General features: G+C 44.1%; 1 long non-coding RNA gene across 1 annotated transcript; it reads left to right on the top strand.

Moving 5' to 3' along the window:
* The first annotated feature begins 3,654 nt into the window (after positions 1-3,654).
* On the top strand, positions 3,655-4,696 carry LOC115596205 (uncharacterized). Its single transcript, XR_003986861.1, has 2 exons — positions 3,655-3,766; positions 4,045-4,696. It is a non-coding gene; the product is annotated as an uncharacterized LOC115596205 (long non-coding RNA).
* Positions 4,697-11,500: the final 6,804 nt, after the last annotated feature.

Below are 11,500 nucleotides of genomic sequence, written 5' to 3'. Positions count from 1 at the left end.
TGCATTGCTCAGAAAACATGCACTGAAAATGAAAAGAAGCCAATCGTGCAGCGCTGTGTTTTGAAGTGGAACTGTGTGTTTTGTTTTATGCCTGTCGCTCTTTGAAATCCCCTGAACAACATATAGCGCAACCACGTATTCTTTTATGTCTTAGCTACGATTTATACATCATACATATCTATTGGACAGACAGCTCAGAAAGAATTTGTGTGTGTATCCAGAAGAGCTGACATGTTTTTGATACGAAAAGATCAAATTTGTGACTTTTTTTTCCAAAATGCAGATGAACCATTTATCATAAATGAAGGTTAAATATGTTCTGAACATCACGCTTTGATTTATCACAGTGACAAACTCAAAAACACCTGTCAGTTCACTCCTGTCTTGCTGCAGGTGGCTTGCTGCCACTTATTTTGGACATTAAACACCTGCACTACATTGAGGGTTGTCAGAGTGCACTGAAATATCGTTTCAAGCTCTGCTGAGGGCAAAGGAACAATGAGCAGCATCCTGACAAGACTGTGAGCCTGATCAAACAGGCCTCTAACTGCCCCAGACATCCGGAGCGGCACCAGTAGGTGTGGGTGAACGGGGCTGGCTGGACTCTACGCTGACACTTTTTCAGAGATATTCATCTTTGACATCAGCTCGGTTCCCTTTGAAAGCAAGACCTTTTCAAATTTTATGATAGCCTGCAGATATTTCTGGTTAAATATCTCTGAGAACTGGAGGCTCTGTGACCATTTCAACACGCTGTGATTTATAGTTTTATCGTGGATAATTCATGTGAGGCTCCATCCTCCCATTTCACAAATCTTTACGTGCACTGGTACCTTGTTTCAATACATTTTGTTAAAAGAGGTACAAAACCTGACGTTTTAATGGCTGTGTGTTGACTCCGGCTGGTCCATTCAACCAGTTCAATTCAGGATATCACACTTACCTGCAATCCACCCAATCAAATGTGACTGGCCGACATTAATTTGAACTTTTCTGCGTCATTAGTTAGTGTCTGTCAGTCAGCCTCAGTGTGAATTACTTTTCTCCACCAAGGCGGTTTTCGATCCCCAGGAACCCCAATTTACTCCTGACAAGTGTTCAACTGGTGTGTGAGAGTTGCTTTAAGGTTGGTAGACAAGTAGCTTGGTCAGCTTTAACAATGCAAGTCCATTAACCATGACATTTTCTACGGATCAAATTGGTCTCCCGAGGATGACCCGAGTGTTTATTTAGCACCAAAGTTATCAAAGTCCTCAAACATGAAACCCTGATTGCAAAAACATTGGGACATTGTTCAAAAGGTGAATAAAGGCAGGATTCAGGATTCCCCAGACTGCTAGTGAACAACTGAGCCATTGGTGGATACATATATTGTCTCTGTGCTGATTTCAATTGAATATATGTAGAATAAAACTGAGACCAAACTTGTTGAATACCTACAAAAGTAATGACGTTCCCATCGGCTTAAACTGCCATTCATGTTTCACGCTAATTAGGCTACGCTAGCATGCTAATATACTACACTAAGATGGGGAAATGTTCAACACTTTACCTGCTAAACATCTGCATGTCAACACTGTTAGCATGTTGGCATGCCGTTAGCATTTAGCTCAAAGCGCTGCAGTACCTGTTCCCTTAGTCTTTACTTGATGCAGCCATTTTTTTTTCCTTTTAAGCATACAAAGTTCTGATGGCATAACCTTCCTCCTGCAGACGGTAATCACGACCAATCTGCACCAACAATAGACATAATACCGAGGTTGTTTTCTAACCCTTCAGATGCTTTTTTTAAATTGATTATCTCCTCTAATATTTTGCCTTTCAGTGTTTTGAAATCACATCTCGTTACTCGTCGCCTTCAAAGTCACAGCAAAGCTCAAAACGAGGGTCGCACAGAGGAACAGGCTGATGAAAACATAAATATTCATTAATTTGTTTGAAAAAACTTCACACTGCAGCTTCAGTTTACACCGACAAACAGCAGAGCGGTGACAGTTGTCATTTTTGTCACTGATATCTCCTCTCTCCACTGAGTGAATTCTTCAGTAAACGGTTTTTACTTTATTTAATTCGACAGCGGCTGACAGTCAGAGGGTCAGTGTCAGAAAACAAAGTGACAATGAAATGACAGCTGGGCAGGTTCTGGATGATAACACGGAGTCCTTGGAGGAAGCTTATTATTATTTGTTGGTTCGGCAATCATTCCTAATGCTCACATTCTGATGAACTGGCTACAAACACGCGGCTTATTTAATCAGGACTAGCAAAATATGTGTCGTGCACGGAGGGGTGCAACAAAAACACAGAGCTCCTTTTTCTTTGTTTATCATGAAAAACATGTTGGCAGATAGAGAGCAGAGAGCCGGCAGTCGGGCTGGTTGTGGAAGACGGTGTCGGAGGAAGTGATGTTTTCGCCTGTCTCCATGTGAGTCAACTCTAACGCCCGATGGATCCAGTGAAAGCCGTGTTTCTTTAACAACCACAGAAATTTACCTCGAGGCACCCTGCTTCTCACAGGGCGCACACACACACACACACACACTCTCCCAAAGTAATAGGTTGGAAATCAGCTTGTGACCTTGCTTGTCATCTCGGCTCTCCTTTGTTGCTGCTCTCAACGATAAAGCAAAAGAAGAAACACCTACATGAGAACCGAGCTGCGCCTCAGTATGAGTCAGTAAAGGCAGCCTTAACGAGATGAGAGGCACCTGGTTCCCATTTACGTCCCTTTATCTCCGTCGTCTAGCTTCAGATTGTGTAAACGCCTGGGGATCCGACTCCACTTTTAGCGGTGTGAAGCTTTTTTAGCTCCCGCTCAAACGTAAGAGGGTAGCTTTGACCATCGGTGTAAACAAATTGGACAAAAGCTCCACGGGCACTGGCCTTGTTACATCACTCTCCTTATGTAACACGAGTTCGGAAGAGAGGTTGTTGCAATGATCCCCTGAACCGGCGGAGAAAAAATATGTTCTACAAGTGAGACTGCTGAGTCACTGGCGGCTAACAGGACCGGAGGTGTAAAAATGTAAGTGTTAAGAGCCACAGTAACACGAGATGTAACTTAAAAATACCATACTGTACCGCACCGTACCGCAAATCAGACAAGCAGGAATTAGAATGCATTTAAAAATGCAACCTGCAACAAATTTAGGATGACAATTTTTGGGGGGAAAGACGGATTAGTAAACCAAATTTGCTGACATTTGGATGATATTTTACTGGGTTGGTAGCAAATGTTGTCGAGCCCCCTCGCTGTCCAATTTGCAACACAACTGGGATGTTAAATCTGGTGGTTAGTCCTTGATGCGTAAACCAATTATGTGTTATTTCGCTAATTGAGTGCTTTGTTGATCTTCTGACAAAAATGTATTGTTTTGTTTCAGGTATATCGTTATACCCAGAACCTGGAGGTTGCATATCGCTAACTTATGCTCGCTATACTCCTCGCTGTAGTTCTCTGTGGCTGGATGACGACCAGCTGCTGTTTGCAGGTTGCTCAGTTTAGCGGGGAGCTAAGGATGATGCTGGGAGGCCCGGCAGGCATCAGGGGTTCAGCTCAACCGGGCTCGGAAGCCTCCCAGGGAACACGGCTCGACACCAGACTGGACACGGGCTCTGAGACCGACGACAGATGCTAGCCGGACGACAGGAGGTGATTTACAGCAGCTCTGACCTGAAGGTTATGACTCGAGGGTTGAGAGACAGCAGGCAGGGGACCGCTGAGGCCTGGAGCCGGAGGGAAGGGAGTGTCGGGCATCAGCAGCAGGTAAAAACGGCGTTTGGAGCTTGAATATTACAATTATGATAATATCTTAATTGGAGAATGGAGGCTTTATTTTGCGACACAATACACAGACTTGTCGATTCTGTCCACATCTGACACATTGCTCCTTCAAAATGAACTAGCACGTTAGAAATGTTCACACAGAACCCTTTTTAACGGCAGGAAATACCCGACACAGCTCCCCGAAACCATTTGTACTCAACGCCGCTGTTTGACTCGGCTGTTTGGATCACTAACTTCTCATTGTGACTCGATTTCAGGCATACGCAGAGTAACCAACAACCAGAAGACTCTCCTCCGTGGTCGGCCTTTTGTCACCTGAAAAACACGTCATTGGACACGCAGTTATCGCCGTGTAAGCCTCTCATACTTCTGATTTGGAGAGTGATGACATTTGCTGCGTCTGATTTGATTCCAGTTATCCGTGTGCCGCACACTGATCCTTGTTTATTTGAAGCCCGCCGGCCTCTCGGTGGTGATGGGAGCTTTGATCTTCAGCGCTTCGACCTTATCCGCCCTTCCTGACTGACAGGGACCGCTGCGGCTGCTCATCGCTCCCCAGCAGAGATCAGCGGCTCCGTGTTTTGTAGTTACACGTGGCGCAGCAGCACATCCTGGAAATGTGGGAACGAGGTTGAAGAAAATCACTTTGGTGTGAATAGTTTTCTCGTTGGACTTTTCACCTCTGCATGCTTCTTGTTGTATGCATGCCGGACTGTTCATTGAAGTGCCGTTTCATTAATTTGATCAGGTTTGGGATACAGCAGCCTTTTATTGCCTTTAAATCAAGTTCCAGATTCACGCAAATGTAAATTGTTTCACTTCGCTGACTTCTTTTTAAACCTATTTCTCCTCACAACAGTATAAATTTACTTTCTTGCTTTGGACAATTAAACCAATTTATCAAACGTAGCTGAGGCTGATCTGCACGTAATGTTTTCTATCTCCTAAGCGGCGGTCAAAGGCTAAACAATGAGAACATTTTGTTGTTTTCTTCTCATTATGAAATACAGAACAGTGAAGAGATAATGGATTTTTAAAGATATCCTTGTTGCAAAGTGGGTTTTCAATAGAACTTTTGTAAGTCTCTGACTTGCTGAACTAAAATGAAAACACTAAAAAAGAAACACAATTTGAGTCATTGAAAGTGACTGCAGAGATATACAGCACATTCAACAGAGAAAATGTGCTTTATAATAATCAGAGTTGGTAGCAGCGGGAGAGTGTGAGGAGACAGAAAGGTTTTTCGGCAGGAAGTCCATCACCTCGGCACTCACTTATTGCTGTTTCTGTGACATTTCTATTTTCAACCAAATGGCTGTTGGAAAAGACATCAGCCACGAGACATGTGTTGGATCCTGAGAGTGCCGCTGTCCAGGAAGTTACTGGACCAGCTCTCTCATTATAAAAGGGTTAGGCCCCTAAATCTACTTTCAAAATGGAATTAAACAAGGACTGCTTAAAGGGATATGCCGGTGTAAGTTTAATCCATGGTCTAACACACCATGAAACTGTGTTAGACTCCCTCTCGAGAGATCAAGTTAGCAGACCGCTAATTTACGGAGTTTTATCAACCTCAGAAACGACCGCACGACAACAATACACTGCAGTAAATGGATCCAAATATAAACCGCCACCAAAAAGCCACAAATAATGCTCAGAACAGCACCAAACTTCAGCAACAGTACAAATAGGGTCTCAGCACATAGTCCGGGGCATCTAACCTCCGCTAGCTTAGCTGCATTTCTACTGAAAAGCTGACTAAATTTACCACTCTTCTGCAGCAGCTTCCTGTTGACGGGAAGTCCCGACGAGTCGATTACCGAGTGCAGTAGAGTTCCGCGGCTCATGCATGAAAATGTATGATTATGACTCCATGGAAAAGCAATCAAGTTCATTTGTGTCTTACCTGCCAGTTTATAACAGTTATTATCGAGAGCGGACAGGGAAAAGAACGGAACTGAGCATTTCTAACCGCACTCGGTAATCGTCGTGTCGGGACTTCCCCGACCCGGAAGCTGATGGAGGAGAGTTGAAATCTGTTTTTAGCTTCACAATAGAAATCCAGCTAAGCTAGCGGAGGTTAGATGCCCCGGACTATGTGCTGAGACCCTATTTGTACTGTTGCTGAAGTTTGGTGCTGTTCTGAGCATTATTTGTGGCTTTTTGGTGGCGATTTATATTTGGATCCATTTACTGCAGTGTATTGTTGTCGTGCGGTTGTTTCTGAGGTTGATAAAACTCCGTAAATTAGCGGTCTGCTAACTTGATCTCTCGAGAGGGAGTCTAACACAGTTTCACGGTGATTTAGACCATGGATTAAACTTACACCGGAATATCCCTTTAAGCTGGTACCTAGCCTAGCTTCTCACTGCCTACGTCCAAACATCTACCCTGCCTCTTTTGTTTTAGGGGCGTTTTATAAACCCTAAGCGACTGTTTCAATTTGTTAGTCGAGAGTAACCTTTAGGATATTGTGCACACTTATCACCTACTGTCTGCTTCCATCAAATAATCATAATTTAACTTTGGTTAAATGGTGAATACAAAGTTTTAGCCAGGGCAAAGCATACGGCTCAATCTTATCTCAATCAGAGTCAATCAACATCAGGAATACCGATTGATAAAGATCACAGTGTGTGTGTGACTCAATCTGTTTGTTCCACATGTGAGGAATGTGCATTAACTGGGTATGGAGAAGACAGAAAGACAGGCAGGTGCAAAAGCAGAAGAAAAGGATGGAGAGAAGAGAAAAAGAGACGAGTTCAAAGGGACAAACAAACATGAGAGGGAGAGAAAATTGGGCTAAAATGTGTTGGTCAGAGAACAAGTCAGAGGCAGATCGAGAGCGGCCGGCGAGGAGAAACAGACAAACAGATCAAAGACGGAGCGGAGGAAGATGAATGAGACATTTAAGTGCTCTCAGTTGTTTTTTTGTTTTTTTTCTTTCTCCCTGACAAACAGTGACGAATGATGGATGAAATAAAAAGAGAGACGAGCGAGGGGGAGCGACCGGCGTCCCTGCAGGCGCCGAATAAAAAAAGCAACGTCTTATTACACTCCAGTCTCCCACCAACACCCTCTGCAGTGAGTTAGCCTGTGTGTGCGGTGTGTGTTTGTCTGTCTGTGTGTGAGATGTTGCGGTTGTTCAAAGTGTCAGCTTATATTTGAACACAGATGAAAGATCACTCTACCAGCTGAGATTACCAAAAAAAAAAAAAGCTGTCTGTTTTTCTTTGTGCATTTCTAAGTGGAGCGTACGCACCCTCTGCATCCCTGCCAGTGTTTGTGTGTCCTCCCTCCGTCTGTCCATTGGGCCTATTACTGTGGCAGGGTGGTAATTATTCTGCAAATGCTTAAAGTGCAGCTCCCTTTGAAGATGCTCTCATCATCAAAATAACACTTTAATCAACGGTGTGTCCCCGCTCGTTTACAACTCTCCTAGCGGCTAATTAACCAAAAAATTTCCAAGCGAGCCAGCAGGGACGTCTGCGCATATGGGTGGTCGCAGAGGAACGAGAGGCACCGTGACAACCGCACGCTGACAATCCTACCAAAGAAGTGGACGAATCACAGAGATGTGCTCGCGTTCGATGTCCTCACCCTCGCAGTTTTTAAGGGGAACCATTCGTGTGCTTATTTCCAGGGATGATCTGACCATTTATGACTGTTAAACTGATACGGCGGCGAGACCGCAGTGCAGATGATGTGCAGTAACACAGATATATGGAGTGTTTACCAGTTCACAGACATTACACAGTATTTTCACACTGCCTGCACATTTCCTCTGTCAGGCCATTAAAATATTATGGCTCAATGAGTGGAATGTGCATCACACAACCCAATCAGCAAATACGTTCTAGGCAACGTGCATTTCTGCAAAACACGGATATGTTGACATTTTATATTTAAGCTGAATCGTAGGCAACTGGACGTCTCCCGTTCTAACTAACTGGAGCACATGTTTTGCATCGTTCTGGCCGATCGTCCACATGGATCCTGTAAACGTACTTTTTTGAAACCTGGTCTGAAATGCTGCCCTTGCATTCTCGTGTGGACGGCCAATCCGCGTACTTTGCGTACCGATGACGCCATCGCCCCACCCCTCGACCTCTAGCCTATCAGGGTTGCTAGAGGAAAATATTCTGCTCCTCTCTGAGTGAAAAAGGATTATGGACAACCGACTAGCCATTTTCGTCTTCTTCTTGATGTGTTCGGTTTCTTCGTCAACTGTCTGTTTGTATACAGCGGGCAAGCTTTATGTGCATGCTCCGTCTCTTCTTCTCTGTTTTTGATGAATTTTAAGCACCACCTATAGACCTGGAATATGAACGACAGCGTGTTGAGTCGTTTTCAATGGATCCATTTGTACAGAAATATTCTCGAAACGATGCCGAGGAAGACGGGGGAAAAAAATATCGCTTTGGTACGTGTGGACATGGCGTCAAGTGTAGGTGAGCCCAGGTGTGAATGGTTGTTACTGAGGAAGCCTCTGTGAAGGAATTGCCTACATCCAGTCTCCTAATTAAAGGGACAGTGTGTAATGATTTAAGTGATTTATTAACTCAAATCATCGTCTTCATTCATAAGTAAGTCCTCATTGGTGTACAATTACCTCTGCCAACAATCTGACTTATCCTCCTGAGCGAAGAATTACCTATCTGAATATACATAGCACGGGCAAGCTCTGTGGAGGCCGCCATGTGTTTCTGGTTTTAAAAAAACTATGGACTGCCGAAAGGGACACAAAGCACTACGTGGTACTACGTAGTAAGGCTAAACGCGTTTTCGCTCAGAGCTAGCTTGACTGCGGAACTGAGAGGGAGCTCAGCGAAAGCGCTCGTCACTAAAAATAACAATAACTAACTACATCTTTACCTCATTGTTGAATCAGTAGAAATGGTCGACGCTGTTGGGAAAGAGTCCATATTTTGAAAATGAGTTTCTTGTCCGTCAGGGCCACCATAGCTTCCGGAACGTCTTCAGAACGGGAGGGGTGAGCAAAGGAGTGTTGCAATGTAGAACCTCACAGCTAGATGGCGCTAAATACTTGATATATTACACACTGTCCCTTTAAAGTTACGTATCTCACGTTACATAAACGACATTGGCTACTTACATACAGACAAATGACTCTAACGCAGTTTTGACTTCTGGTCACAAATGGGACACGAACCTCAGTCTATTCGGGGTAAGTCCTGAGAAAGTCCCAACAAACCGTCAGCTGGCTTGAATATTACTCATTTCTTGAAGAAACACTTCAAGAAGTGACACCGGAGCAGCATCAGTCTATGAAGCCTTGGGCGACTGACCATGCTGCTGTAATTGACGCGCTGGGAGTGAGAATGGGGGCTGTGCAACCACAGAAAAACAATTGGATTAAGTCTAACTGGGCTATTGTTCTGATTATTTGGTGGTTTTTAGGGTCCATGTGCTGTAAACGCAGCTATTGTCCATTCTTTACGCCGAGCACAGATATATGGAAATGAGTTCCAGCACTTTTGTGTCTAATAGCTCCGCTCCCGCAGTTGCACGAGTCAAGTGTAGCCATGGCTGCAACCTTCATCTTTTATTTAATCTGCATTAGTGCTGCAGAAGTGACAAACGTCCTCCACTTAGCTTTTATTTGTTTGCTTGTTTTTGTTGTGCAGAAGAAGATATTGTAAATTCCGGCGCCCACGCACGCACATCCCCCGCTGAAAGCCTGAGAGAGTCGACTACCTGTGTTATGTGTGTCACACGATGCACTGAACGCTGCACTTCTATAATAGTTATCAGGCTATTACAAGTTGTTTCTCAATTAGGCTAATAGCTTTAGGATAATGAGCAGATGTACAATCTAAATTCCACACTTCTTTTCTTTTTCACTTTCTTGTCTCTCCTCTTATCTAAATGAGATCATTAACTGCAGCTTAAGCTTGATAGTAACAGTAGTTCAGTCGGGCCGCTCTCGCTAAGGTTTTTAACCGTGCATCGGAACAGTGCGAGTGAAATTTAGCAACCTGAGCATGAGTTACACAGACTGTCCTTGAGCTCACAATACGGCTGGCAGCAGCCGCGATACACACCATTTAATGAATGAAAAAAAAACATTCAAAAATACTGCACAATGAGCAGGAACTATGTGAGGCCAGGGAGGTGAAGGGAGTAGAATTTCTGAGAGCAGGTAACAGAGTAGCAGCGAGGATGCTCACTGCTGTTGTATTCAGACTGAATGAGAGCCAAATGTTAATAGTGACTGCCTACTGCGAGAGATAGGTCACAGAACTGAATGTCTGGGTGGTGCATGAGACATGTGACTGTAAAGTGACTTCAGTGCCGGTCACTGAGAGTTTAGGCCACAAAGGTACGAAACCCTTTTTTCATTTGCGTTGTTTATTATCTTCTGTATTTTTCCTGTAATATGAGACGATCGGAAAAACCTGGCAAGATCGGCAAAAAAACATGGCTGCCATCAAACGAGAACCTTCTCGATGGCGGGGCGAAGCAGAAATAATCAGTAGTTAGTCGACAGAATGTCACCAAACCTGCTGTGCACGCTCTGGTGGTGAGTACCAACCAGAATGTTAAGTGCCATATTTATTGGTGCAAGTGAGCATGGCGTATCGACTCAACATGCCACGGAGCAGAACTCTGAGTGTGCAAATATTGAAGTGGAGTGTGTGATTGGTCTCACTCTTCCAGCTGAGGCGGCTCTGTGAAGCCTGAAACCTGATCATCGCCGCTCGTGACTTCGATTCCGGCGCCTTTCGCTGCCTCCTTCCTCATAGCGCCAAAGAATCATCACTCGCAGCTGCATTTACTTTTTTTTTTTAAAATGACTTCCGCTATGAATGTCCTCTCACATGTTATTGGTCCATTCAGCCAGTTCACATGGAGAGGATAATTGTCTGAAATTACACTGCGATACTGTAAACGGTGCTTTTCATCTCGGGTTTGTCTTCGTCTCCCTCCCCGAGGAAACAGAGATGAACATACTCCTCGTGGTTACCATGGAGCAGGGGAATCTTTTTATTCTCTGTTGTTGAGAATTTTTTTCCAGCTCAATAACATGTATGCATTCGTAACCACTGTATTTAAGATATAACAGATTGGTTACTATTCTGAGTGAAGCCAAAGATACTCATCTTTTTATCACCAGTGATATTCCCATCGAGATTCAGCATCTCTTTAACGAAATGTCTTTTATCTCCTTGTTATTACATCAACCTTTGTACCCATATTTACATTACAAAAAACGCCCTCTCTGGCGGTATATTAAACAAAGGCCTTGTAACGATAGAATGAGATTTATAATGGGTCTCTGGCCTTTAGCTAGTAGCGCCCCTCAAGAATACTTGTGTGTGCTTTAATAAGGCTGGATCCCAGGATGCAAGCTAAATTTCCCATTTGGGTCTCTGGTATGAAGGGCTAAAAAAGCCTGAATTAGATTTTGACAAATAGTTATGACTCACTCTCTTTAACTCCCCCTCTCGCTGTTGTCGAAGCGTTCTTTACAGTAGCGTCTGGTTGCGGTGATTTATTGGTGTTCAGTGTCATCAAGTCAGCCCGGCTATCCTTGAGCTCTTTCTCCTGCAGTTCTGGTGAGACAAAAGAGAAAAACAACAGACGAAAGACGCCGTGAAATGTCACTGGAGCTGTGATTAGTTTTTCAGGGTTGTCGAGGTTTTCATGTTGGTGCCAGAGTCTCCCATGTCGGAGTCATTTTGCCACGAT

Source organism: Sparus aurata, chromosome 15 (assembly GCF_900880675.1).
Source record: "Sparus aurata chromosome 15, fSpaAur1.1, whole genome shotgun sequence".
Taxonomy (NCBI): Eukaryota; Metazoa; Chordata; class Actinopteri; order Spariformes; family Sparidae; genus Sparus; species Sparus aurata.
The sequence above is the reverse complement of the archived record's forward strand: the minus strand, read 5'-3'. Positions and strand labels throughout refer to the sequence as shown.